The 26,862-nt window shown below is 47.2% G+C and overlaps 1 protein-coding gene across 8 annotated transcripts in view; it reads right to left on the reverse strand.

The window, feature by feature from the left end:
- hivep2a (HIVEP zinc finger 2a) overlaps nt 1–26,862 on the reverse strand; it is a 250,346-nt gene that overhangs the window by 36,326 nt on the left and 187,158 nt on the right. The window contains exon 1 of one of the 8 annotated variants that reach the window (XM_052011711.1): nt 926–974. The exons of the other annotated variants lie outside the window; for them this stretch is intronic. The gene's annotated coding sequence lies outside the window, so the exon portion shown is untranslated. Of the gene's footprint in view, nt 1–925; nt 975–26,862 lie in introns of those variants that run through there. 8 annotated transcript variants of the gene reach the window in all.

The following is a 26,862-nucleotide window of genomic DNA, read 5'->3' on the forward strand; positions in this document are numbered from 1 at the left end:
GACTCTTACAAATTTCTACAAATGTACGGTGGAGAGCATTCTGACTGGTTGCATCACCGCCTGGTATGCAGGCTCCAATGTGCAGGATTGCAAGAGGCTGCAGAGGGTTGTAGACTCAGCCAGCTCCACCACAGGCACAACCCTCCCTGCCATGGAGGACATCTTTAAGAGGCGGTGCCTCAAGAAGGCAGCACCCATCACTAAGGACCCTCACCACCCGGGACATGCCATCTTCTCATTACTACCATCGGGGAGGAGGTACAGGAGCCTGAAGACCCACACTCAATGATTCAGGAACAGCTTCTTCCCCTCCGCCATCAGATTTCTGAATGGTCCACGAACCCATAAACAACACCTCGTTATTCCTCTTTTGCTGCACCATAGTAATTTTATGTCTTTTATGTCTTTGCACTGTTCTGCTGCCACAAAAGAATAAAATTCATATCATACAGTATAAGTCAGTGATAATAAACCTTATTCTGAAAAACACTCAGCAGGCAGGCAGCATCTGTGGAAAGACAAACAGTTAATGTTCCAAGAAGACCCTTCTTTTCCAAGAAAAGAAACAAGCTTGTTTTTACTTGTAGAGAAGGTTTGGGTGTGATGGAGAGAACAAAGGGAATATCTTTGATAGGGTGGTACCAAAAAAAAATCTAATGTGGCAGTTAGAATATGATTACACTCTTTATCAATGTACGGAATGATCTGTATGAATGGCATGCAAACAAAGTTTTTCACTGTACCTCGGTACATGTGACAATAATAAACCAATTACCAATCGTCTTTTGCTGATAGCAGGGTGTAGGACATATCCAACAGGTCAGACGTACCAATGGAGAGAGAAAAACTGAGTCAAGGTCACAGGCAGATGACTTACAGAAGAAATGGCCAGTTCTGACAGACACAGAGAAAGGGAGAGAGTTACCTAACGTTGGAGATTTCAGTATTGGTTCTTGCAGGCTGCAAAGTGCCCGGTTAGTAGATGAGATGGTGTTCCTCAAGTTTGCACTGTGGCTCATTGCAGGAGGTCACAGACAGAAAGGTCAGAGTGGGAGTGGGGAAAAGAATTAAACTGGTGCATTGATTCCAATGGAAATAACAAACAACCCCTCTGCGCCCATTCCCAACTTCCTTGACAAAGCAGTCAACATTTATCATCCATCTCAATTGCCCTAGCATAGAAGGCTATGGACCAAGTGCTAGTGAACGGAATTAGTACAGACAGATACATGATGGCAGGCACGGATATGATGGGCTGAAGGGCCTGTTTCTGTGCTGTATGAATATGAGTTTGCAAAGTCAGATTTGGAGCAGAAATCTTCTTGACTGTAGAACTGGAGGAGCAGATAAATAAGAAGATACATTTACATTTATATATTTGAGTCCCCTACCATCAACATCCTGGGGATCACCATGGACCAAAAACTCATCTGGACCAGCAACATTAATACTGTGGCTACAGAGGAAGTTCAGAAGGTATCCTGCAGTGAGTGACTCATCACTCAACACTCAAAAACTCTCTTTACAGAGGCACCACAGAAAGCATTCTATCCAGATGCATCACAGCTTGGGACGGCAACTGCTCTGCCTGGGACCGCAAGAAATTGCAGAGAGTTGTGGACACAGCCCAGCACATCACGGAAACCAGCCTCCCCTCCGTGGACTCTGACTACACTTCCCACTGCCTCAGGAAAGCAGCCAGCATAATCGAGGACCACTCCCACCCCGGTCAATCTACGCAAAGATGCATTTCACTGTGTGTTTCAATGCACATGTGACTAATAAAGATATCTTATCCTCTTTCCCATCTGGGAGAAGATCTGGGCGGCACGGTAGTGTAGCGGCTAGCGCGATGCTATTACAGCGCCAGCAGTCGGAGTTCGATTCCCGTTGCTGTCTGTAAGGAGTTTGTACGTTCTCCCCGTGTCTACGTGGGTTTCCTCCGGGTGCTCCGGTTTCCTCCCACATTCCAGGAGACGTACGGGTAAGTTTATATGGGTTTAAAATGGGCAGCGCAGCCTCGTTGGCCCGGAAGGGCCTGTTACCATGCTGTAAATAAAATTTTTTTAAAAATTTTTAAAAATTTAAGATACAAATGCTTGTAAGCATGCACCACCAGACTTATGGGCAGCTTCTCTCAAGCTGTTAAAGGATCTCTCATACACTAAAAGATGAACTCTTGATCTCCCAATCTACCCCGTCATGGCCCTTGCACTTTACTTGTCTACTTTCAGTGCACTTTCTCTGTAACTACAACATTATATTCTGCATTCTGTTTTCCTCAATGTACGGAATGATCTGTCTGGATGGCACGCAAACAAAAGCTTTTCACTGTACCTCGGTACATGTGACAATAATAAACCAGTACCAATATCCTCCTATTATCTACAAGGCACAAGTTAGGACTGTGCTGGGACACTCTCCACTTATACCTTTATTAGTCACATGTACATTGAAACACACAGTGAAATGCATCTTTTGCGTAGAGTGTTCTGGGGGCAGCCCGCAAGTGTCGCCACGCTTCTGGCGCCAACATAGCACACCCACAACTTCCTAACCCGTACGTCTTTGGGATGTGGGAGGAAACTGGGGCACCCGGAGGAAACCCACGCAGACACAGGGAGAACGTACAAACTCCTTACAGACAGTGGCCGGAATTGAACCTGGGTCACTGGCGCTGTAATAGCGTCACGCTACTGTGATTGGATTAGTACAGAATTAGAATGAAAATTAGAATCAGATTTACCATCATTGACTTATACGATGTGAAATTTGTTGTTTTGCGACAGCAGTGCAGTGCAAGGACAAAATTATAAATTACAAAAATAAAGAGTGCAAAAGAAAAGGAAGTGCAGGTAATGCAGCTTCAACGGCTCTCAACAAACTCGACACAATCCAATCCACTTGAGAGACATCCCATCCACCAGCCTAAACATGCTTTCCCTCCCTCAGCACCAACACACAGAGGTTGCAGTGTACACCGTCCACATAATGCACTGCAGCTCCTTATCCACGCTACTGTAACAACACCTCCCAAACCAATACCAATACCCGTACCAATACCAGCAAATTCAATTGCCCAAGAAGGACAAACGCAGCAGGTTCAGGGAAACACCATCAGTTGCAGGTTCCCCTCTGAGATACCACCACCCTGACTAGGAAACCTATCACTGTGCTTTCATCACCACTGGGTCTAAATATTTAAACACCCTCCCCAACAGCACCAGAAGGGCAACACAAGAGATTCTGCAGAAGGTGGAAAGCAGAAGGGCTGCGGCTTTCAAGAGGGTCGATCACCACCACCTTCTCAAGGGCAGTCAGGGATGGGTAATAAATGCTGCCTTTGCCAACGATACCCTTGTCTTGAAAAATAAATGTTAAAGATCGTTGTTCAGACCAACTGGATATCCCAAAGCACTTTACAGCCAATTAAGTGTAGTCACTTTTGTAACAATTAGATTCAAAGTCTGACTGTCTCTCTCTCCCAAGGATAGTAAATTCTGTCCAGTCTTCTGTGATTCATTGCTTTTTTCTGCTTGGCTATCTCTGCTGTTCATTCGAATTTCAAGCATTCAGTTGTTCGGACATTTCCTAGTCTCCCTCTACCTGTCCTCACCATAATATTAACTGCAGGAAGCAGGGTGTGAGAGAAACAATGACGGCACGTACCACCAGACTTAAGGACAGCTTCTACCCGACTGTGATAAGACGATTGAATGGTTCCCTTATACAATGAGATGGACTCTGACCTCACAATCTACCTCGTTGTGACCTTGCACCTTATTGCACTGCACTTTCTCTGTCGTTGTGGCACTTTACTCTGTACTGTTTTTACCTGTACTACCTCAATGCACTCTGTACTAACTCAATGTAACTGCACTGTGTGATGAATTGACCTGTACAATCGGTAGGCAAGACAAGTTTTTCACTGTACCTCAGTACAAGTGACAATAATAAACCAATACCAATACCAATAGCAAAGATACACCTCAAGCCAGAACTTTGCCTTTTCTGCTCACCTTCACCCAGTTCTTTTACTTTTCCCTTCTCCAATGACACAAGCAATACTCGAACACAACTTTTGTTGGTTGCTCGATGGAATCTCGACATCCTGCCAGGAATGGCAATCGATCTCCACCTGAATTCTCTTCCTTTTCTAAAATTCCTTGGTTGTAACGCAGGTACAACAGCATTTGAGGGGCCGAATGGCCAAACTCTGCTCCTGATTTAATGCACAAAAGGTTGGAGGAATTCAGCAGGTCAGGCAGCATGTACGGAGGGAAATGGACAGTTGACAGTCAAGACCCAAATGGTCTTTGGGTTAAGACTGCTCATCTGGACTGGAGTCTGGACGAAGCACCTTGACCCAAAATGTCCACCCATCTTTTCTGATCCTGATTTGTAGATCCGGACTTTGATTCATTAAATCTTGCTTTAAGACCTTGATACATCCAATTGAAGTCCAACCTGGGATGACCCTCTACTTCTCATGTAAGGTATTTGACTCTGTGTCCGTTTCCACACATCTGCTAAGCACTTCCGGCAGTTTCTGTGTTTGCCCCTCTGACTCCCTTCACTGCACTGTGTTAATCCAGTACTGGCTGGCAGCTTTTGTTTTTGGAGATTCAGTGTGTGCGGGGTTTTATACCTTTGAGGAAGTGAGGGGAGATCACCAGGCATTGAACGGAACATCCAAGGGATTCCACAACAAAGGAAGTGCTGAAAAGGCGTTCATTGGAATTTGAGGAACCGTGGAACAAGGGAAGTATTTAGCTCAGGTCAAAGTTAAAGAAGAAACCCTTCAGGCAACGGCTTAATACGTTTGAACATTGTGTTCACTGATCAAAACAAGACGTCAAGTTGCTCCAGTTGAAAACAAAACTGGAGACTTGTCTGAAATACAGGAGGTTGCACTGTCATGATATCTCCTCAGCCAACGTAGTCTCTGGGGCGTGGTCAACGGTATACAGGAGGAGACGGGGCAGCTATTTTTTTGCACAGCAAGATCCCACAAAGCAGTAATGTGATTGTGTACTATGATGGTTGGGAATGACACAGAGAACCAGGGGGAATCCCTGGCTCTTGCAAATCTACAAATGATTGAATTATAAGGAAATCAGAACGAAGGTGCGCCAGCGTCTTTACTTTCTTAGGAGGTTAGGGAGGTTCAGCTTGTCACTGAACACTCTAACAAACTTCTACAGATGTACAGTTGAAAGTATCCTGACTGGTTGCATCACGGTCTGGGACGGCAAATCTAACGCGCAGGAACATGAGAAGCTGCAGAGAGTAATGGACTCAGCCCGATACATCACGGGCACATCCCTCCCCACCATCGGTGGGATCCACAGGAGGTGCTGCCTCAAGAAGGCAACATCCATCATCAAAGATCCCCACCATCCGGGCCGTGCCAGCTTCTCGCAGCTACCATCGGGAAGGAGGTACAGAAGCCTGAAGTCCCACACCACCAGGTTCAGGAACAGCTACTTCCCTTCAACCATTTGGTTCTCGAACCAACCGGCACAACCCTAATCACTACCTCAGTACAGCTACACTATGACCACTTTGCACTATAATGGACTTTGTTGTTCTTTTGCTCTAATTCTGTTCTTTCTTGTAAAAATTGTGTATAATTTATGTTTAATTTATGTTTTTCTTGTGAATGCTGCTTATCTGATGCTCTGTGCCTGTGATGCTGCTGCAAGTAAGTTTTTCATTGCACCTATGCACACATGGACTTGTGCATCTGACAATAAACTGGACTTTGATTAGGAGCTGCAGTGGATCACTCCTCGAGCCTGCTGTGGCACTTAATATGATCCCAGATGATCCGACTGTCACCTGGATTCCCACCTACCCTCCCACCTCCCCCTGTGACCTCTCACACCCTTGCTTCATAAGAATGCATCTACCTGTGTTTAAAAATATTCAAATTTTCACTTCCCCATGAGGAAGAGGTTTCCAAAGACTCATGACCATCTGAGAGAAAAATAGTTCTCTTCAGTCTTAAAAGGATGACCTCTTCAAACAGTGACCTGTGCCCTCTAGTTCTAGATTCACCAGCCCTGGGAAAGAGACTCTGATTATCTGTCTCATCTATGCCCTTCATAATTATATAAACCTCCACAAGGCCATCCCTCAGCCTGCTACAATCTAGTGAGAATATACTCAACCTCCTTATACCCCTCAGTTCTGGTCGCCTCACTACAGGAAGGATGTGGAAGCCATAGAGAGGGTGCAGAGGAGATTTACAAGGATGCTGCCTGGATTGGGGAGCATGCCTTATGAAAACAGGTTGAGGGAACTCGGCCTTTTCTCCTTGGAGTGACGGAGGATGAGGGTGCAGGCACGGCAGCATAGTGGTTAGCATAATGTTTTACAGCGCCAGCGACCCGGGTTCAATTCCAGCTGCTGTCTGTAAGGAGTTTGTACGTTCTCCCCGTGTCTGCGTGGGTTTCCTCCGGGTGTTCCGGTTTCCTCCCACATTCCAAAAGACGTACAGGTTAGGAAGTTGTGGGCATACTATGTTGGCATCAGAAGCGTGGCGACACTTCCGGGCTGCCCCCCAAATCACTACGCAAAAAGATGTATTTCACTGTGTGTTTCGATGTACATATGACTAATAAAGAGATCTAATCTTATCTTATCTTATCTTATCTTACCTGATAGAGGTGTATAAGATGATGAGAGGCATTGATCGTGTGGATAGTCAGAGGCTTTTCCCCAGGGCTGAAATGGTTCCCACAAGAGGGCATAGATTTAAGGTGCTGGGGAGCAGGTATAGAGGAGATGTCAGGGGTAAGTTTTTCACTCAGAGAGTGGTGAGTGCATGGTATGGGCTGCTGGAAACGGTAGTGGAGATGGATATGATAGGGTCTTTTAAGAGACTTTTGGATAGGTACATGGAGCTGAGAAAAATAGAGGGCTATGGGTAAGTCTGATAATTTCTAAGGTGAGGACATGTTCAGAACAGCTTTGTGGGCCAAAGGGCCTGAATTGTGCTGTAGGTTTTCCATGTTCTATGTTCTAACTACAGCCCTCCATTCCGGGTCACCCTTCTCCGTACTCTCTCTGTTGCCGCCACATCCTTCCTGTAGTGTGGTGACCAGAACTGTACGCAGTACTCCATGTACAATGCTGATTGGCTGCAACTCAACCCTTGACCTTTGAACCTCAGTTGTTGGTCCGGAACGTATCTACTCCATTTTTTGTGCACATGACTTTCTTGGGAAAGGACTCGCTCGAGCCTCCAACTTTCTGACTCAAATGCGAGATTGCCACTGAACAATCCTCTAGCTGGCACCTGAAGGACACATCTGCATTGTACCCTGCCCTCTGAACACAGCGCTGGGTTGGGAAAGGCAAGGCCAGTGCTGGAGAAGCAACATCACGCAAAGGCAAGGGAATGCATCGATCGAGCTCCAGTTTCTCCCTAAACCTACTGGAAGAAAAAAGAGCCGCTGGAGGTGTTTCAGTGGGTTAGGCAGCCTTTGGTGAGAGAGGAACACAGTGAATGAGCCCACATCAGAACGGGCCATCGACCTGAAGTGTTTCAGAGGCTCATAGAACATGGAACACTACAGCACAGTACAGGCCCTTTGGCCCACAATGTTGTGCCAACATTTTATCCTGCTCTAAGATCTATCTAACCCTTCCCTCCCACATAGCCCTCCATTTCTCTATCATTCATGTGGCTACCTAAGAGTCCCTTAAATGTCCCTAATGTATCTGCCACTACAATCTCTGCCGGCAGTGCGTTCCACGCACCCACCACTCTCTGTGTAAAAATCTTACCCCTGACATCCCCCTTATACCTTCCTCCAATCACCTTAAAATTATGTCCCCTCGTGTTAGCCATTTTCGCCCTGGGAAAAAGTCTCTGACTGTCCACTCGATCTATGCCTCTTATCATCTTGTACACCTTTATCAAGTCACCTCTCATCCTCCTTTGCTCCAAAGAGAAAAGCCCCGAGCTTACTCAACCTATCCTCTGTCTTCTCTGGGTGAGCCAATTCTGAATCCGTGATATACAGAATGGATACAGGCCCTTCAGCCCAATGCATCATGCGAACCAAGATGCCTAACTTGTCTGCGTTTGGCCCATAACTCTTTAAACCTTTCCTATCCGTGTACCTGTCCAAGTGTCTTTTCAACATTGTAATTGTACCCGCCTCTACCACTTCCTCTGGGAACACCCTCTTGTGTGAAAAACTTGCTTCTCAGGTCCTCTTTGTATTTTAACCTTTGTCACCCTAAACCCTAACTCTGGACCTCTCTGTACAGAGGCTGCCTGTCACATTGAGCATCCCCACCATTTTCTGTCTCTTTTCGGCTTTCCAGCATCCGCAGTTTTTTCGCCTTTAGTAAACTGGAAGCAATCTTCCTCTGGGGGGTTTGGGGGGAGTGGGGGGGAACCACCCATCAAACGGTGGGTTCAAAGCCGACTCCAGAAACCTGAATGCATTATCCACTCTCAGCATGGTGATGAAGCGCTGATACACTGTCAGAGGAGATGTCCTGCCTCTCAGTCAGTGAAACAAGGCTTCATCTGCTCCCTTACATGCAAGAAAAGATCCTACAACACTATTTTCATGATCAGAGGGGACATCCCTGGTATCCTGGTCAGTATGTATCTCTCAACCAACATCACAACAGTAGATTCCATAAACCTATTGTTGTTTTCTGCGTTCCATTGGGTTGCTTCCTCTATCACAACACTGACTACACGTCAAAAGCACTTCATTGTCTATTAGGCGATCGAGGCAGGGTGAAAGATGAAATAGAAATACTTCTACTGCAATGAAAATCAATTATTAATATTTACTGAATTATTAAATCTCAGAATTGCAATATGAGGAACTCAGGAATTGCATTTATTTGAAGTGGTCTTTGAATATCAAAAAGCACACTTCGCACAGATTTAGTCTTTTCATTTAAGGAAGGATGTCCTTGGCATGGAGAGAGTTGGAGAAGGTTCCCTGGATTGATTCCAGGCGTGAGCAGTTTGTCTTTTAAGGAGAGATTGAGGCAACACAGTCAACAAAAACGAAAGGTGATCTTATTCTGGATAGAGAGGACATGGAGAGGAGGTTTCCATTTGTGGGAGAGTCTAGGATCCGAGGGCACAGCCTCAGAATAAAGGGAGATCCCTTAGTTTTAAGGTGGAGGAATTTCTTCAGCCAGAGGGTGGTGATTCCGTGCAATTCGTTGCCACAGAGGGTAGTGGGGGGCCAAGTCATTGGGTGAATTTAAGGCAGAGATTGATCGGTTCTCGATTGGTAAGGGGGTTAAGGGTCACGGGGAGTTGAGAAAGAAAGCAGCCATGATTGAAAGGCAGAGCAGACTCGATGGGCCGAATGGCCTAAATCCTGCTCCTGTATCTTATGGTCCTATTAGTGGGCATGTCAGGGTGGACACTGGGGCAGCACAGTGGTGCAGCGGGTCAAGTTGCTGCCTCATAGCTCCAAAGACCCGGGTTCAATTCCGACCTCTGGCGCTGTCTGTGCGGAGTTTGTACGTTCTCCCTGTGACCGCGTGGGTTTCCCCCGGGTGCTCCGGTTTCCCCATATCCCAAAAGCATGCGGGTCAGTGGGTTAATTGGCCGCTGTAAATCGCTCCTTGTGTGTAGGTGAGGGGTAGAATCTGGGGGCAGTTGATGAGAATGTGGGGAGAATAAAATGGGATTGGTGCAGAATGAGTCAAATGGGTGATTCAAATGTGATTCCCAGGCTTTTGACTCTCCTTGGGAAATTTATCCCACTGATTCCATTTATCTTGCCCCTTACAGGAAGAAATTCCTGATTTGCAGTATGTTAATGCTGTATTATTTAAAATGGTGGTGGTTTAACCTAACATCACAGTTTTGTTTTATACAATCCCTTCACAATCCGGCCGCTGTCTGTAAGGAGTTTGTACGTTCTCCCTGTGTCTGCGTGGGTTTCCTCCGGGTGCTCCGGTTTCCTCCCACATTCCAAAGACATACGGGTTAGGAAGTTGTGGGCGTGCTATCTTGGCGCCAGAAGTGTGGTGACACTTACGGGCTGCCCCCAGAACACTCTACGCAAAAGATGTATTTCACTGTGTGTTTCGATGTACATGTGACTCATAAAGATATCTTATCTTAACTTTGTTTTGAATGCCATCCATACAGACCATTTCAGCAGATCAGTACATCAAGGTGGTACAGGGGAAAAACAATGCAGAATAAAGTGTTACCGTTACAGAGAAAGTGCAGTGCAGGTAGACAATAAAGTGCAAGGTCATAATGAGGTAGATTGTGAGGTCAAGAGTCCATCTTATCGTACAAGGGGACAGTTCAATAGTCTTATGACAGCGGGATAGAAGCTGTGCTTGAGCCTGGTGGTATGTGCTTGCAGGCTTTTGTATTTTCTGCCTGATGGGAGATGGGAGAAGAGAGAATGTCCGAGGTGGGTGGGGTCTTTGATTATGTTGGCTGCTTTACCGAGGCTGCGAGAAGTGGAGACAGAGACCATGGAGGGGAGGCTGGTTTCTGTGATGTGCTGAGCTGTGTCCACAATGCTCTGCAGTTTCCTGCGATCCCACACAGAGCAGTTGCTGTACCAAGCTGAGATACGAACTTTGTCATTGGTTACTCATCTGCCATCAAGACTTCCCAATTCTCTTTCAAGTTCATCTCAAGGAAGACATGGATTGGGCCAACAGGCAACCAATCAGAATGGAGGGGCTCTGGGTGACATTTTGTAGGGGTCTTGATGTTGGGGCTGCTACAGTAGAGCAGTGCATCAGAAGATGGGTGCATAAGCCCCAAAACTAAGCAACAGCCAGCAAACTTTATTCAACACTGCTCCCTGAGGTACAAGGATTTTAATATGTTTTTTTTATGTTTTATATGTGCTTTTTTATGTATGGTTAATATCTCTGGTGATAACTATTCATGGAAGCAATCAGAAACCAGTCTCCCCTCCATAGACTCTGTCTACACTTCTCACTGCCTCGGTAAAGCAGCCCACATAATCAAAGACCCCTCCCACCACGGACATTCTCTCTTCTCCCCCCACCAGTGGGCAGGAGATACAAAGGCCTGAAAGCATGTACCACCAGGCTCAAGGACTGTTATGACTACCGAACGATTCCCCTGTACGATATGATGGACTCTTGACCGCACAATCTACCTCGTTACCTTATTGTCTGCCTGCACTGCACTTTCTTTGTAACTGTAACACTTTATTCTGCATTCTGTTATTGTTTTCCCTTGTACTACCTCGATGCACTGATATGGTGAAATTATCTGTATGGATGGCATGCAAAACAAAGTTTTTCACTGTACCTCAGTACATGTGACAATAATAAACCAATTTACCAGTTTACCAAAAGGAAGTCAAACAGTACATCACAGTGGGGTGTCCAACTGGACTACACTTTCCCCACAGCCCTGCAAATGTTATCCCTTGACAGTTCTTTCGACTTCTCTATTCAAAACAATTCAAATGTGCAGGAATGCAAGAAGCTGCAGAGAGTGGCGGACTCTGCCCAATACATCACGGGCACATCCCTCCCCACCATCGGGAGTATCTACATGAGGCGCTGCTTCAAGAAGGCAACATCCGTCATCAAAGATCCCCATCATCCGGGCCATGCCTTCTTCTTGCAGCTCCCATCGGGCAGGAGGTACAGAAGCCTGAAGTCCCACACCACCAGGTTCAGGAACAGCTACTTCCCTTCCAACCATTCGGTTCTTGAACCAACCAGCACAACCCTAATCACTACAGTTCAGCAACACTATGACCACTTTGATCACTTTTGACTAAAATGGACTTTTTTTTGTTCTAATTGCGTTATTTCTTGTAAAAATTGTGCAAATTTATGCTTTTCTTGTGAATGTTGTGTCTCTGATGCTATGTGCCTGTGATGCTGCTGTAAGTATGTTTTTCATTGCACCTGTGCAGACATGTACTTGTGTATCTGACAATAAACACGACTTTGTCTTCTTCTCTGGGCAACCTGTCCCTTTATTAAGCAGATTACTTTCTTTTATTAGCATTGACATAGCACATAGAACGTGGTTTGGTGGTGGCACAGTGGTTAAGTTGCAGGACGAACAAGCCAGAAGCCTGGACCGGAAATCCAGAAACCAGGGTTCAATTCCCACGAGGGCTGCTGGAGGGTTTAAATTCAACAAATAATCTGAATTTTTAAAAAATTAATTCATTGGTAATGAGCAGTGCAAAACTACTGGTGTTGTTGCAAACACCCATTTGCTTCACTGATAGCCACCACATTACAGGAGAGCTGTGATCATACTGGAGAGAGTGCGGAGAAGATTCATTCATCTGTCACTGCAGCCTTGAGGTAAGATTGGACAGGTTAAGGTTGCTCCTTTGGAAACGAGGGGAGATTTAATCAAAGTGCGTACAATTGTGAGGGGACTAGCAGGGGAAGTCGAGCTACTTTTCTTTTCTGGGGTGCCATACACAGAGAGGGATTGATTTAAAGCAACTCTAGGATTAGAAGGGAGATGAGGAAGCAGTACTTGGAGAGCCGTGTCCACCGTGTTTATGGAACCTACCAGGAGGGTTGTGTCTGAGTGCCATTTTTAATTACAAGATGATTCCAGATCACAACAAATTCCTGCACTGAAAATAAGCTTTTTCGTCTCTTTCTCCTCCATTGACTAAAAGTCCAGCCTCAACAACTGTAAGAGTCCGTCATAGAGCCCTACTCTGCTCTGTCCAGGACCGCAAGAAACTGCAGGGTTGTGGACAGCCCAGGACATCACAGAAACCAGCCTCCCCTCCATGGACTCTGTCTACACTTCTCGCTGCCTTGGTAAGCAGCCAGCATAATCAAAGACCCCACCCACCCTCTTCTCACCCCTGCCATTGGGCAGAAAATACAATCACCTGAAAGCACATACCACTAGGCTCAAGGACAGCTTCCATCCCGTTGTTATGAAATTATTGAACGGTCCCCTAGTACGATAAAATAGATAGATAAGATTTCTTTATTAGTCACATATACATCGAAACACACAGTGAAATGCATCTTTTTGCGTAGAGTGTTCTGGGGGCAGTCCCCAAGTGTCATCACGCTTCCGGTGCCAACACAGCATGCCCACAACTTCCTAACCTGTACATCTTTGAAATGTGGGAGGAAACCGGAGCACCCGGAGGAAACCCACGCAGACACAGATGGACTCTTGAACCTCACAATCTACCTTGTCAAGGCCTTGCACCTTATTGTCTGCCTGCACTGTACTTTCTCTGTAGCTGTAACACTTTATTCTGCACTCTGTTATTGTTTTTCCTTGTACTACCTCAATGCACTGATGTGATGAAATGATCTGTATGGATGGCAGGCAGAGCAACGTTTATCACTGTACCTCAGTACATGTGCCAATAATAAACCAATTTACCAATTTACAGCACAGAAACAGGCCCTTCGGACCACAGAGTTTATGCCGACCCATCAAAGCTAGTCCCACTTGCCCACTTTTCATTCTGGATCATTAATTCTTACTGAATTACAACTAATCTCAATTTTGAATGCCTTTACTAAATCTCCTCTTAACCTCTCCCCAAAGGGGAACAGCCCCACTTACTGCACACAGTTGGCTCCCCATCCCTGGTGTCATTTATTAAATCTCTTTCACAACCTCCTCAAGGCCTTGACGTTGTGAAGTCGTAGAGTCAGGGAGGATGGAAACAGGCCCTTCAGCCCACCCAGTCTATACTGACCATCAAGCACCCATTTACACCAATCCTATACTAATTCCATTTTACTTTCCCCAACCTTCCCAGATCCACACACTAAGGGTAACTTACAGCGGCCAGTTAGCCTACAAACCCGCACGACTTTGGGATGCGGGAGGAAACCAGAGAACCCGGGGTTGGGGGGGAATCCATACAGTGGGCTGGATTCCAGAGACAGCACCCGCGGTCAGGATCGAACCCTGGGTTACCTGCGCTGTGAGGTATCGGCTCTACCAGCTGTGCCACAGTGCCACCCCTCAGTGTAGAGCTCGGACATACCTTAAGGCTCTAGCAGGGGCAAACAAGAGAGCTGCAACCTCTCTGGTTCTAACCCTTCATGGCATGTTAATGTTCAAGCCACTCGTTACGCACACCAAATACCTCCGATTACCATCATTAGCTTTGGCCCAGTACAAGTGCAGTGTTTGATTTATTGCAAATTTAGTTTACATCCTGTTAATGACTGGCAATTATTCCTAATTCCACTAATGTTTCCTGCTGCGTTGCATCTGTGCATTACTTCATTCACAGAACATCACACAAGTGTGAAATTTTCTGCTTAGGCCTAAGGATAAAATTGGAAGTTAGCACTGTAATGTAGAATCTAGGTTAATGTTATTTGTAGCCCAGTTCCGCTCTAATGAAAAATAAACCATTCAAGAGTCAGAAAGTTTCCATCATAGAACATAGAACATTACAGCACAGTACAGGCCCTTCGGCCCACGATGTTGTGCCGACATTTTACCCTGCTCTAAGATCTATCTAACCCTTCCCTCCCGTGTAGCCCTCCATTTTTCTATCATTCATGTGTCTATCTAAGAGTCTCTTAAATGTCCCTAACGTATCTGCCCCCACGACATCTGCAGGCGGTGCGTTCCACGCACCCACCACTCTCTGTGTAAAACACTTACCCCAACATCCCCCTTATACCTTCCTCCAATCACCTTAAAATTATGTCCCCTCGTGTTAGCCATTGTCGCCCTAGGAAAAAGTCTCTGACTGTCCACTTGATCTATGCCTCTTATCATCTTGTACACCTCTATCAAGTCACCTCTCATCCTCCTTCTCTCCAAAGAGAAAAGCCCCAGCTCACTCAACCTACCTTCATAAGACATGCTCTCCAGGCAACATCCTGGTAAATCTCCTCTGCACCCTCTCTAAAGCTTCCACATCCTTCCTATAATGAGGCAACCAGAACTGAACACAATACTCCAAGTGTGGTTTGACCAGAGTTCTATAGAGCTGCAACATCCTTGTAACTTGTGACGCACAACTAATACCTCTGTGAATATCACTATGAATGGGTGGCCCCAGGGGATGTTCTTGCTTCTAATACAGATGATCACAGGCTAAAGTCCCTCAGCGATAGTCTTGAGCAGATCATCTAAGCAGATGATCCTGGTGCAGTACTGAGAGAGCGTGACACTGTTGTCTTATGGTAAGATGTTAAATTGAGGCCTTGGTTCCCCCACAAGTATTACCTTGAAGAAGGGCAATGGATACTCAGGACCATTACTACCATTGTAGAAGCCTGAAGACCCACACTCAACGATTCAGGAACAGCTCCTTCCCCTGCGCCATCAGATTTCTGAACGGTCCATGAACCCATGAACACTACCTCGTTATTCCCTTTTATTTGCATTACTTATTTTTGTAATTTACAATAATTTTTATGTCTTTGCACAGTAATCCTGCTGCAAAACAACAAATTTCACTTCATATAAGTCAGTGATAATAAATCTGATTCCACTTCAGCCACTGCACTCCTTGTCAGATGTGCTGGATCTGCCTCCTAACTCCACATCTGCCCTGCTCCCCTCACCTGGTTCCATCTCCCCATCATCCATACCACTTGTCCTCAGTCCACCAACCACCTCTGGGCCCTGTCTCACCACTTGCCCTCTGCACCGGCCATCTCCACTCTCCACTCCCAGTCCTGATGCAGGGTTTTGAACTGAAACGTCGACAACTCCTTCCCCCCCCCCGCCCCCCCCACCACCCACCGGCCCCACAGATGCTGAGTTCCTCCAGCAGATTGGTTTGTTAGTCCAGATTCCAGCATTTGCAGTTTCTGGTGTCTCCAAGACTTTCCCTCCGACAGGATGAGTTGTGCAACAATCCCAACCAGAGGAGGGGTGTTGGATGATGTGGAGAGCTCCAAAAGAGATTGGTAAGCTAGATGGGATGCATTTCTCCATGGTTCTGTGGAGACGTGCTGACGTGATGAAGGATGTGCTGACATTGGAGAGGGTTCAGAGAAGATTCACTGGAATGATTCCAGGAATGAGAGGGTTAACATATGAGGAATGTTTGACGGCTCTTGGGCTGTACTCCTTGGAGTTCAGAAGAATGAGGGGGGACCTCATAGAAACATTTCGAATATTAAAAGGCCTGGACAGAGTAGATGTGGCAAAGTTGTTTCCCATGGTAGGGGAGTCTAGTACAAGAGGGCACGACTTCAAAATTGAAGGGCACCCATTCAGAACAGAGATGCGGAAAAATTTCTTTAGCCAGGGGGTGGTGAATCTGTGGAATTTGTTGCCACGGGCAGCCGTGGAGGCAAAGTCATTGGGTGTATTTAAGGCAGAGATTGCTAGGTATCTGAGTAGCCAGGGCATCAAAGGTTATGGTGAGAAGGCGGGGGAGTGGGGCTAAATGGGAGAATGGATCAGCTCATGATAGAATGGCGGAGCAGACTCGATGGGCCGAATGGCCGACTTCTGCTTCTTTGTCTTATGGTCTTATGGAGACTGTAGTGGGACGAAAGGAGGCAACATGAGTATTTCATGCTGCTGTGATAACCTCCGTCCCATCAAGCTGTTGAAAGCCCTCATTGATTATGCACGCAAAAGACTGTTTTTAAGAAAGCTTTTATGCAAATAACAACTTACAGACAGCAGAGATAAGCTAAACTTCGACGTGCATTAAAGATTTAAGCTTTGAAGAACTGCACGGGATATCTTTAGTTGAAGGAATACTCTGAGCAAGCTGAGCACCAAATCTCCCTGTTCAATAAAACTGAATGAGCTGTGATTCCAGGGCAAAGGAGGGGTGTTGGATGATTTGGAGAGGTCCAACAGAGATCGGAAAGCTAGATGGGATGCATTTCTCCATGGTTCTGTGCGCAATCAGTGAGGGCTTTCAACAGCTTGATGAAAGTAGCACAGCGGCATGAAATACTCGTGTTGCCTCCTTTAGGCCCACGACAGTCTCCACAGAACCATAGAGAAATGCATCCCATTCGGCTTTCGGATCTCTGTTGGAGCTCTCCAAATCACCCAGCACCCATTCTGACATTCAATTCCCCCTGCATTTTGGGATGTTGGGTAGCCCTTGAGTCATACAGCAGGGAAACAGGCCCTTCGGCCCAACTCGTCCATACCAACCAAGACTCCCATCCAACACACAATCTGCTGGAGGAACTCAGCAGGTCGAGCAGCATCTGTCGGTGGGGGTGGGAAGGAATGGTTGACGTTTCGGGTGGAAACGCTGCATCAGGACTGAGAGTGGAGAGGGGAGATGGCCGGTGTAAAGGGGGAGGGGGAGGGGTGAGACAGGGGCCAGAGGTGATTGGTGGACTGAGGAGGGGTGAGGGATGACGGACAGATCATGAGTTCCAATGCAGGGGTTTCAACCTGAAATGTCGACAGTTCCTTTCCCCACCACAGACGCTGCTCGACCCGCTGAGTTCCTCCAGTAGATTGTGTGTTGCTCCAGATTCCAGCCTCTGCAGACTCTGGTGCCTCCAAGACTCCCACCCAATTCTGACGTATCGATGCTTGGCTGAAGAGAACTGATCCAATGTGAGCTGCAGAACATGTTTAGCTAATCCTTTTACTGACTACAACATGGAAAGTGGCCATTTACACTCCTCGCTGCCTTGGGAAAGCAGCCAACAGAATCAAAGACCCCTCCCACCCCGGACATTCTCTCTTCTCCCCTCTTCCATCGGGCAGAAGATACAGAAGCTTGAAAACACAGAGAGATGCAGCTCTGAAACAGACCCTTTGGTCCACTCTCCACACCAACCATTAATCACCCATTTACACTCATCCTATATTAATCACATTTTTTAATTCTGCCCACATTCCCATCAACTTCCACCAGGTTCCATCACTCACCTACACAATATACTGTGGCCAATCAACCAACCAACCCCCACATCTTTGGGATGTGGGAGGAAACCGGAGCACCCGGAGGAAACCCATGCGGTCACAGGGAGAACGTGCAAATTCCATTTAGTCTCTACTTCCTCAGGAGACTAAAGAAATTCGGCATGTTCCTGTTGATCCTCACCAATTTTTATCAATGCACCATAGAAAGCATCCTATTTGGATGCATCACGGCTTGGTATGGCAAATGGTCTGCCCAGGACCAAAACAAACTGAAGAGGGTTTTGGACACAGCTCAGCACATCACGGAAACCAGCCTCTCCTCCACGGACTCTGTATATACCTCTCACTGCCTCGGTAAAGCAGCCAGCACCCACCCCGGACATTCTCTCTTCACCCTTCTCCCATCACGGAAACCAGCCTCCCCTCCATGGACTCTGTCGACACTTCTCGCTGCCTTGGTAAAGCAGCCAGCATAATCAAGGACCCCTCCCACCCCGGACATTCTCTCTTCTCCCCCCTCCCATCGGGCAGAAGATACAAAAGCATGAAAGCACGTACCACCAGGCTCAAGGACAGCTTCTATCCTGCTGTTGTAAGAGTGTTGAACGGTCCCCTAGTATGATAAGATGGACTCTGGACCTCACAATCTACCTCATTATGACCTTGCACCTTATTGTTTGCCTGCACTGCACTTTCTCTGTAACTGTAACACTTTATTCTGCATTCTGTTATTGTTTTCCCTTGGACTACCTCAATGCACTGATGTAATGAAATGATCTGTATGAATGGTATGCAAGTCAAGTTTTTCACATTACATGTGACAAGTATAATCCAATTTACCGATTTAAATTTACCAATTTACCACAAACAGCACCAGAGGTCAGGATCGAACCCAGGTCTCTGGAGCTATGAGGGAGGTTATACAGCACAGAAATAGGCTTTTCGGCCCACCAAGTCAATGCTGACCTCCGTGATATCCCATTTGTCCTCTTCATCCCTTCACCACCCACCTTCCAACTTAAAATTAACTTGTTTTCTCTTGCCAAGTTTTGATGAAAGGTCTTCAACCTGAAACATTCACTCTGGTTCTGTCTCCACAGATGCTGCCTGACCCGCTGAGTATTTTCATCATTTCATGTTTTTTAATTTCAGATGGTAAATTTTATGCTGCACGTACGTGTCTAAGACCAATAAGTTTGTGTTTAAAATCTGCAACAATCACTGCAGTAATGATCTCCAAATTGTTTAACACAAGGGCTTCCTCTACCTTGTGCCCTAGAGCATGTTATGAGGACAATAGAGGGTGGGGTGTAACTGCGATAAAATAGTGTCAGGGTGTGTGGCTTCCCAGTAAAGGCAAGTGTCAACCTTCCCACGAGATTGGGGAACCCTTACATAATACTCGCTGACGTTATTTGGAAGAGAGCTACTTTTGAGGTCAAACCGGGTATTATCAACCAAGACAGCATTTCTCATGGGCTGCAACCCTTGCGGGCTGCTTTGCAAAAAGCTCTCTGGAATGGATTGATGGTGGCGTCATAGGGTTGGCATTCGAGAGTCGACAGGTTCAAGTCTCACCAAGGATTACGGAAACCAGCCTCGCCTCCATGGACTCTGTCTACACTTCTCGCTGCCTCGGTAAAGCAGCCAACATAATCAAGGACCCCTCCCACCCCGGACATTCTCTCTTCTCCCTTCTCCCATCACGGAAACCAGCCTCCCCTCCATGGACTCTGTCCACACTTCTCGCTGCCTTGGTAAAGCAGCCAGCATAATCAAGGACCCCCTCCCACCCCAGACATTCTCTCTTCTCCCCTCTCCCATCGGGCAGAAGATACAAAAGCCTGAAAGCACGTACCACCAGGCTCAAGGACAGCTTCTATCCTGCTGTTGTAAGACTGTTGAACGGTCCCCTAGTACGATAAGACTGACTCTTGACCTCACAATCTACCTTGTTATGACCTTGCACCTTATTGTCTGCCTGCACTGCACTTTCTCTGTAACTGTAACACGTTATTCTGCATTCTGTTATTGTTTTCCCTTGGACTGCCTCAATGTACTTCCTCAATGCAGGACAAGTTTTTCACTGTACCTCGGTACAAGGGACAACAATAAACCGATTCCGATTCTAACTCCAGTTTTTAAGCTCATACAGATGAGGAGTAGAAGGCTCCCTGACACTGCCTGCTCTTCATGCGGGCGAACGGGCCCTTCGGCCCCTCAGGTCCGTGCTGGCCACCAAGCACCCCTTTACGCTAATCCTGCATTAATCCCGTTTCTATCCTCCCCATATTCTCATTACCCACCTACACAATTCACAGTGGCCAATTAATCTACCAACCCGCACGTCTTTTGGGATGTGGTAAGGAACCAGAGTGCCCGGGGGTGGGGGGGGGACCCCATGCGGTCACAGGGAGAATCGTGCAAACTCCGCACAGACAGCACAAGAGCTCAGGAGTTCACCCAGGTCACTGGGGCTGTGAGTGGTAGAGAGGTCAAGAGTCCACCTTATCGTACTAGGGGGCCGTTCAATAGTCTTATAACAGCGGGATAGAAGCGGTTCTTGAGCCTGGTAGAACCTGGGGGTGGGAGGGTGACTTGGTAAATTGGTCTATTATTGTCACAAGTGGTCTTGCTGAAAAATAATTACATTGTCCTTTGATGCTGGCCCATTGTGGCTCGTTCATTCCAAAGGGATCGAACCACAGAAGCATAGAACAATACAGCATAATACAGGCCCTTCGGCCCACCATGTTGTGCCGACCTTTAAACCACTCCTAAGACTATCTAACCCCTTCCTCCCACATATCCCTCTATCTTAAATCCCTCCATATGCTTATCTAACAATTTCTTGAACTTGACCAACATATCAGCCTCCACCACCACCCCAGGCAGCGCATTCCATGCACCAACCACTCTCTGGGTGAAAAACCTCCCTCTGACATCTCCCTTGAACTTCCCACCCAGTACCTCAGGTGTACCTCAGGGATCTGGACTGGGACCCTTACTCTTTGTGATTTTTATAAACGACCTGGATGAGGAAGTGGAGGGGTGGGTTAGTAAGTTTGCTGATGACACGAAGGTTGGGTGTGTTGTGGATAGTTTGGAGGGCTGTCAGAGGTTACAGAGGGACATAGATAGGATGCAGAGTTGGGCTGAGAAGTGGCAGATGCAGTTCAACCCAGATAAGTGTGAAGTGGTTCATTTTGGTAGGTCAAATATGTTGGCGGAATATAGTATTAATGGTAGGGCTCTTGGCAGTGTGGAGGATCAGAGGGATCTTGGGGTCCAAGTCCATAGGACGCTCAAAGCGGCTGCGCAGGTTGACTCTGTGGTTAAGAAGGCATATGGTGTATTGTCCTTCATCAATCAGGAAATTTAATTTAGGAGCCGAGAGGTATTGTTGCAGCTATATAGGTCCCTGGTCAGACCCCACTTGGAGTATTGTGCTCAGTTCTGGTCGCCTCACTACAGGAAAGATGTGGAAGCCGTAGAGAGGGTGCAGAGGAGATTTACAAGGATGCTGCCTGGAATGCGAAGCATGCCTTATGAAAGAAGGTTGAGGGAACTCAGCCTTTTCTCCTTGGAGTGACGGAGGATGAGGGGGGACCTGATAGAGGTGTATAAGATGATGAAAGGTATTGATCAGGTAGATAGTCAGAGGCTTTTCCCCAGGGCTGAAATAGTAGCCACAAGAGGACATAGGTTTAAGGTGCTGGGGAGTAGATATAGAGGAGATGTCAGGGGTAAGTTTTTTACTCAGAGAGTGGTGAGTGTGTGGAATGGGCTGCCGGAGACGGTGGTGGAGGCGGATACGATAGGGTCTTTCAAGGGACTGTTAGATAGGTACATGGAGCTGAGTAAAATAGAGGGCTATGGGTAAGCCTAGTAATTTCTAGGGTAGGAACATGTTCGGCACAGCTTTGTGGGCCGAAGGGCCTGAATTTTGCGGAAGTTTTTCTATGTTTCTATGTTTCTATTACCTTAAAGCCATGCCCTCTTGTATTGAGCATGGGTGCCCTGGGATAGAGGCACTGGCTGTCCACTCTATTCCTCTTAATATTTTGTACACCACTATCATGTCTCCTCTCATCCTCCTTCTCTCCAATGAGTAAAGCCCTAGCTCCTTCAGTCTCTCCTCATAATCCATACTCTCTAATCCAGGCAGCATCCTGGTAAATCTCCTCTGCGCCCTTTCCAACGCCTCCACATCCTTCCTATAATGAGGCGACCAGAACTGGACACAGTACTCTAAGTGTGGTCTAACCAGAGCAGTCAGGATTAGGAATTGTCTTCCCTTCTGTCTCCGTTCATTCCACCTTTCCCTCTCTGAAGCGGAAAATGCCACTGATACTCAGCAGGTCAGGCAGCATCTGTGGAGGGAGGTACAGGCAGACGACCCTCCATCAGAAACATTGACTCTGTTTCTCTCTCCACCGACGCTGCCTGATCTTCTGAGCTGCTCCAGCCACCTCTGGTTTATGTCAGATTGCCAGCATTGGTTTTACTTCTGCCTTGAGGGAGGTACTTGTCTGCAGAAGGTACTTTTATTCTCAAATGGCTGAGTGCTGCGTCAAGGCAAGTGGTGAAATTACTGAGGAGTTGAGGAGGGTTGGGGGGGGGAACAGTGGAAGGACTGTTGAGGGGAGGCGGCAGTGAAAGGGTGATTTATCTCTCTTAAAAATAGCATGTGCAAATAAAGTACCACGTCAGCGAGGCAGATGAAAGAGCGTGGGCAGAAAAGGCACTGTTAACTGTGAAAGGGCAAACTGTTCAAAAAAAAGAGATGAGCTTGCTTCTTAAAAAGGACGGGCAATCACCAGCCATTTCCCCGATGTTGCAACAGATGAGCTCTGCCCAGATTTATTCAATCGGACACTCCGCAAAGCCTGGGGAGTCTCGGCTAATGAACGGCGCTGTGTGGTGTGAAGGGGGTTGGCTCTCTCCATGTGTAAAATAACACCCTTTCAATCAAAAGACTCAAATGTTCCAAGACGGACCTCCTGCCAGTCGGCTCACAGTGAGTCTGCTTTACAGGATCGGGACCTTTGCGACGTGCGTGACACACAGTGAATTATCACTTGGGGCCCAGTGGGTAGTACTCTCACCTCTGAGTCACAGGCCAGTGGCTGTTTTAAATTTCACTCCGGACAAAACAGCACCAAACCCAGGCTAAACACCCCTGCAGTACTGAGAGAGTGGGAGCTACTTTGTCATCAGTGCTGCCTTTCAGATGAGGTTAAACATCTTCTCTTGTGCCAAGCGGGAATATCTCACAGCCACTCTGTTCTCCCAAGTAACAAAAACAGTCGACGCTGGAGCGACAAACAAGCAGCTGGAGGAACTCAGCGGGTCTGTCAGGAGGTTGTACGTTCTCCCCGCGTCTGCGTGGGTTTCCTCCGGGTGCTCCGGTTTCATAGAACATAGAACACTACAGCACAGTACAGGCCCTTCGGCCCACGACATTGTGCCGACATTTTATCCTGCTCTAAGATCTATCTAACCCTTCCCTCCCACATAGCCCTCCATTTCTCTATCATTCATGTGTCTAAGAGTCTCTTAAATGTCCCTAATGTATCTGCCCCCACAACCTCTGCCGGCAGTGCGTTCCACGCACCCACCACTCTCTGTGTAAAAAACTTACCCCTGACACCCCCCTTATACCTTCCTCCAATCACCTTAAAATTATGTCCCCTCATGTTAGCCATTTTTGCCCTGGGAAAAAGTCTCTGACTGTCCACTCGATCTATGCCTCTTATCATCTTGTTCACCTCTATCAAGTCACCTCTCATCCTCCTTCTCTCCAAAGAGAAAAGCCCGAGCTCACTCAACCTATCCTCACGAGGCCTGCTCTCCAATCCAGGCAGCATCCTGGTAAATCTCCTCTGCACCCTCTCTAAAGCTTCCACATCTTTCCGATAATGTGGCGACCAGAACTGAACACAATACTCCAAGTGGGGTCTGACCAGAGTTCTATAGAGCTGCAACATCACCTCGCGGCTCTTGAACTCAATACCCCGACTAACGAAGGCCGACGCTCCATATGCCTTCTTAACAACCCTGTTGACCTGCGCGGCAACCTTGAGGGATCTAAGGACGTGGACCCCAATATCCCTCTGTTCCTCCACACTGCTAAGGGTCCTGCCATTAACCTTGTATTCTGCCTTCAAATTCAATATCACCTCACACTTATCCGGGTTGAACTCCATCTGCCTCCCACGTTCCAAAGGCGTACGGGTTAGGAAGTTGTGGGCGTGCTATGTTGGCGCCGGAAGCGCGGCGACACTTGCGGGCTGCCCCCCAGAACACTCTACGCAATAGATGCATTTCACTGTGTGTTTGAATGTACATGTGACTTATAAAGACATCTTATCCGCGGGGGAAGGAAGTGTCGACATTTCGGGTTGAAACCCTGCTTCAGGACTGAGAGTGGAGAGGGGAAATGGCCAGTGTGAGACCGAGATGGGGAGTGGTGAGACAGGAGTCTGAGGTGATTGGTGGGCCGAGGAGGGCTGTAAGATGACCTGCCTCTTTATCCGAAGAAGTCGTGAAGAAGGGTCCTGACCCGAAACGTTGACCGCCTGCTTTTCTCCACGGATGCTGCCTTGGCCTGCTGAGTTCCTCCAGCATCATCGTGTTTCTCATGCCTCTTTATCTGATATTATTACAGGTTTTCAGCATCTTCAGGCTTTAGCCTTCAATTGGTTGGTTGGGAGTCACGTGTAGGTGGGTAAGAGTGGCAGATTTCCTTCCCTGGAGGATTCTCGTGAGCCAGATGGGTGTCATGTATCCTGTTACCGAGATTAAATGTTCTTAAAAAGTCAAGATTTTGTTAAATGACTTGAATTTAAATCCCCAAGCTCTAGTGATAGACTTGGATCTCTGCAAGTGCAGCAATATAATGCCTACAGAGTTCAGATACCAGCCTCGAGCAGATTAATTCAAACTTGGGTTGTTTTCCCTGGAGCGTCAGAGGCTGAGGGGAGACCTGATCGAGGTTTCCAAAATTATGAGCAGCAGAGGTAGAGGAGACAGTCAGAATCTTCTTCCCAGGGTCGAAATGTTGAATACTAGAGGGCATGCATTTAAGGTGAGAGGGGGAAAGTTTAAGAGAGATTTTGCAGGGCAAGATTTTTTTACACAGAGAGTGGTGTGTGCCTGCCAGGGGTGGTGGTGGAAGCGGATATACATATAGATATTTATTTATTAGTCACATGTACATCGAAACACAGAGTGAAATTCGTCTTTTTGTGTTACTGAGAATGTGCTGGGGGCAGCCCGCAAGTGTCGCCACACTTCCGGTACCAACATGGCATGCCCACAGCTCCCAACCAGTATGCCTTTGGAATGTGGGAGGAAACCGGAGCACCCGGAGGAAACCCACGCAGACATGGGGAGAACGTACAAGCTCTTTACAGACAGTGGCCGGAATTGAACCCTGGTCGCTGGCGCTGTAATAGCGTCGTGCTAACCGCTATGCTACCGTGCCACCCTAGATATGATAGTGGCATTCAAGAGACTTTTAGATAGACACATGGATATGCAGGGAATGGATAAATATGGATATGAATCCTTCTTTTTGCACTATTCATTTTTGTAATTTGTAGTGATTTTGTCTTTGCACTGTACTGCTGCCACAAAACAACAAATTTCACCTCATCTAAATAAGCGATAATAAATCTGATTCTAATTCTGATGTGCAGGGAGAAGGGATGAGTTTAATTTGGCATCGTGTTCAGCACAGACATTGTGGGCCGAAGGGCCTGTGCCTGTGCTGTACTGTTCTACTGTCCAATTCAATAGCTCCCAGGCCAAACCTCGCTTGTGTCTTCGTTATCCCTCACAGTGAACTCTCAGCAAACCCCAGCCACGTCCCCAGTGTTGTCCCGTAATTCAATCCTCACTGCTGTCCGACGTAAAGTTACACAGTGCCACGAGGTCGATTCGGTAAAACACGTTTATTAGCCGTGCATCGCTGAGGAGAAGGCTCTTTGGCACTCATCAAGAGTCGCTTCCCGAGTTCTCCCAGTACAACGGGGTAGACAGAGGTTTATACAGGTATTGTCACGCACACTTAATGCATACGGCGCCACAAGTTTCGGTCAACCCGGGACAGACATCGCACCTATTGTTTATTGTAATTGAGTTATAATCAAGAAATTCAAAGGCGGGTATCACCCCTCATTGTTCAGACCAAGCTTCCACCTTGATGTTTTTTGCACCCAGTATCGCTAGTCTAGCAGATCGGGACAGATCAATACCCGGAACAAAGTATTTAACACTCCATCTAGTGAGTCAGCGGCTTGCTTGCTCTTGCTGGAGAGGTATTTTTTTCTGTCAGCTATAGTTATGGTCACAATTCTTAACCCTTTTCTTCCTCACCATGATGGCCAATCCGAGGAGCCTCCCACCTCCCACCACCTAGGCCCACCTCCCCAACCTCTCTCCACCACCCCAATCGCGGCAGTTGTGTCGATTGTCTCCATCTATTCATAGGCTATGTGGAAGCTGAGTTATCAGTGATCTGCCTGATGGCTAACACCACATCACTGCTTCCCTCGAAGTGACACCAGCGTCCGTGTACAAAGCAGGCACTAGGATTTAACTTGTTCATTTGCATCGCATTTCAGTTTCAGGACTCATCCTTTATCTCAGTAATTTGCATTTTGCAGGAGGGGAATTAAATGAAGCTGTTGTGGGCAGGTGCCAGAGGAGCTGACCGATGTCACGCGAGGCAGCCACAGGTAGACGGCGAAAGCCAGACTCGCATTTCTGTGGCGCCTTCTGCGTGCTCGGGACACCCGGCCAATGAAGGGAGATCGACAGGGAGCCACTTCCGGAAAATAGCAATATAGTTAGCGGATAACGTGTTACAGTGATGATGGTTGTGGGGGCACAAACCAAACCACCGAGGTGGTATTCAGCTGAAATCCTGGTCCAACCACGTGGACACCACGGCCAAGAAAGCTCACCAGGCTTCCTCTGGAGGCTAAAGAAATTCGACATGTCCCTGTTGA

Source organism: Pristis pectinata, chromosome 3 (genome assembly GCF_009764475.1).
Source record: "Pristis pectinata isolate sPriPec2 chromosome 3, sPriPec2.1.pri, whole genome shotgun sequence".
NCBI classification, from domain to species: Eukaryota; Metazoa; Chordata; class Chondrichthyes; order Rhinopristiformes; family Pristidae; genus Pristis; species Pristis pectinata.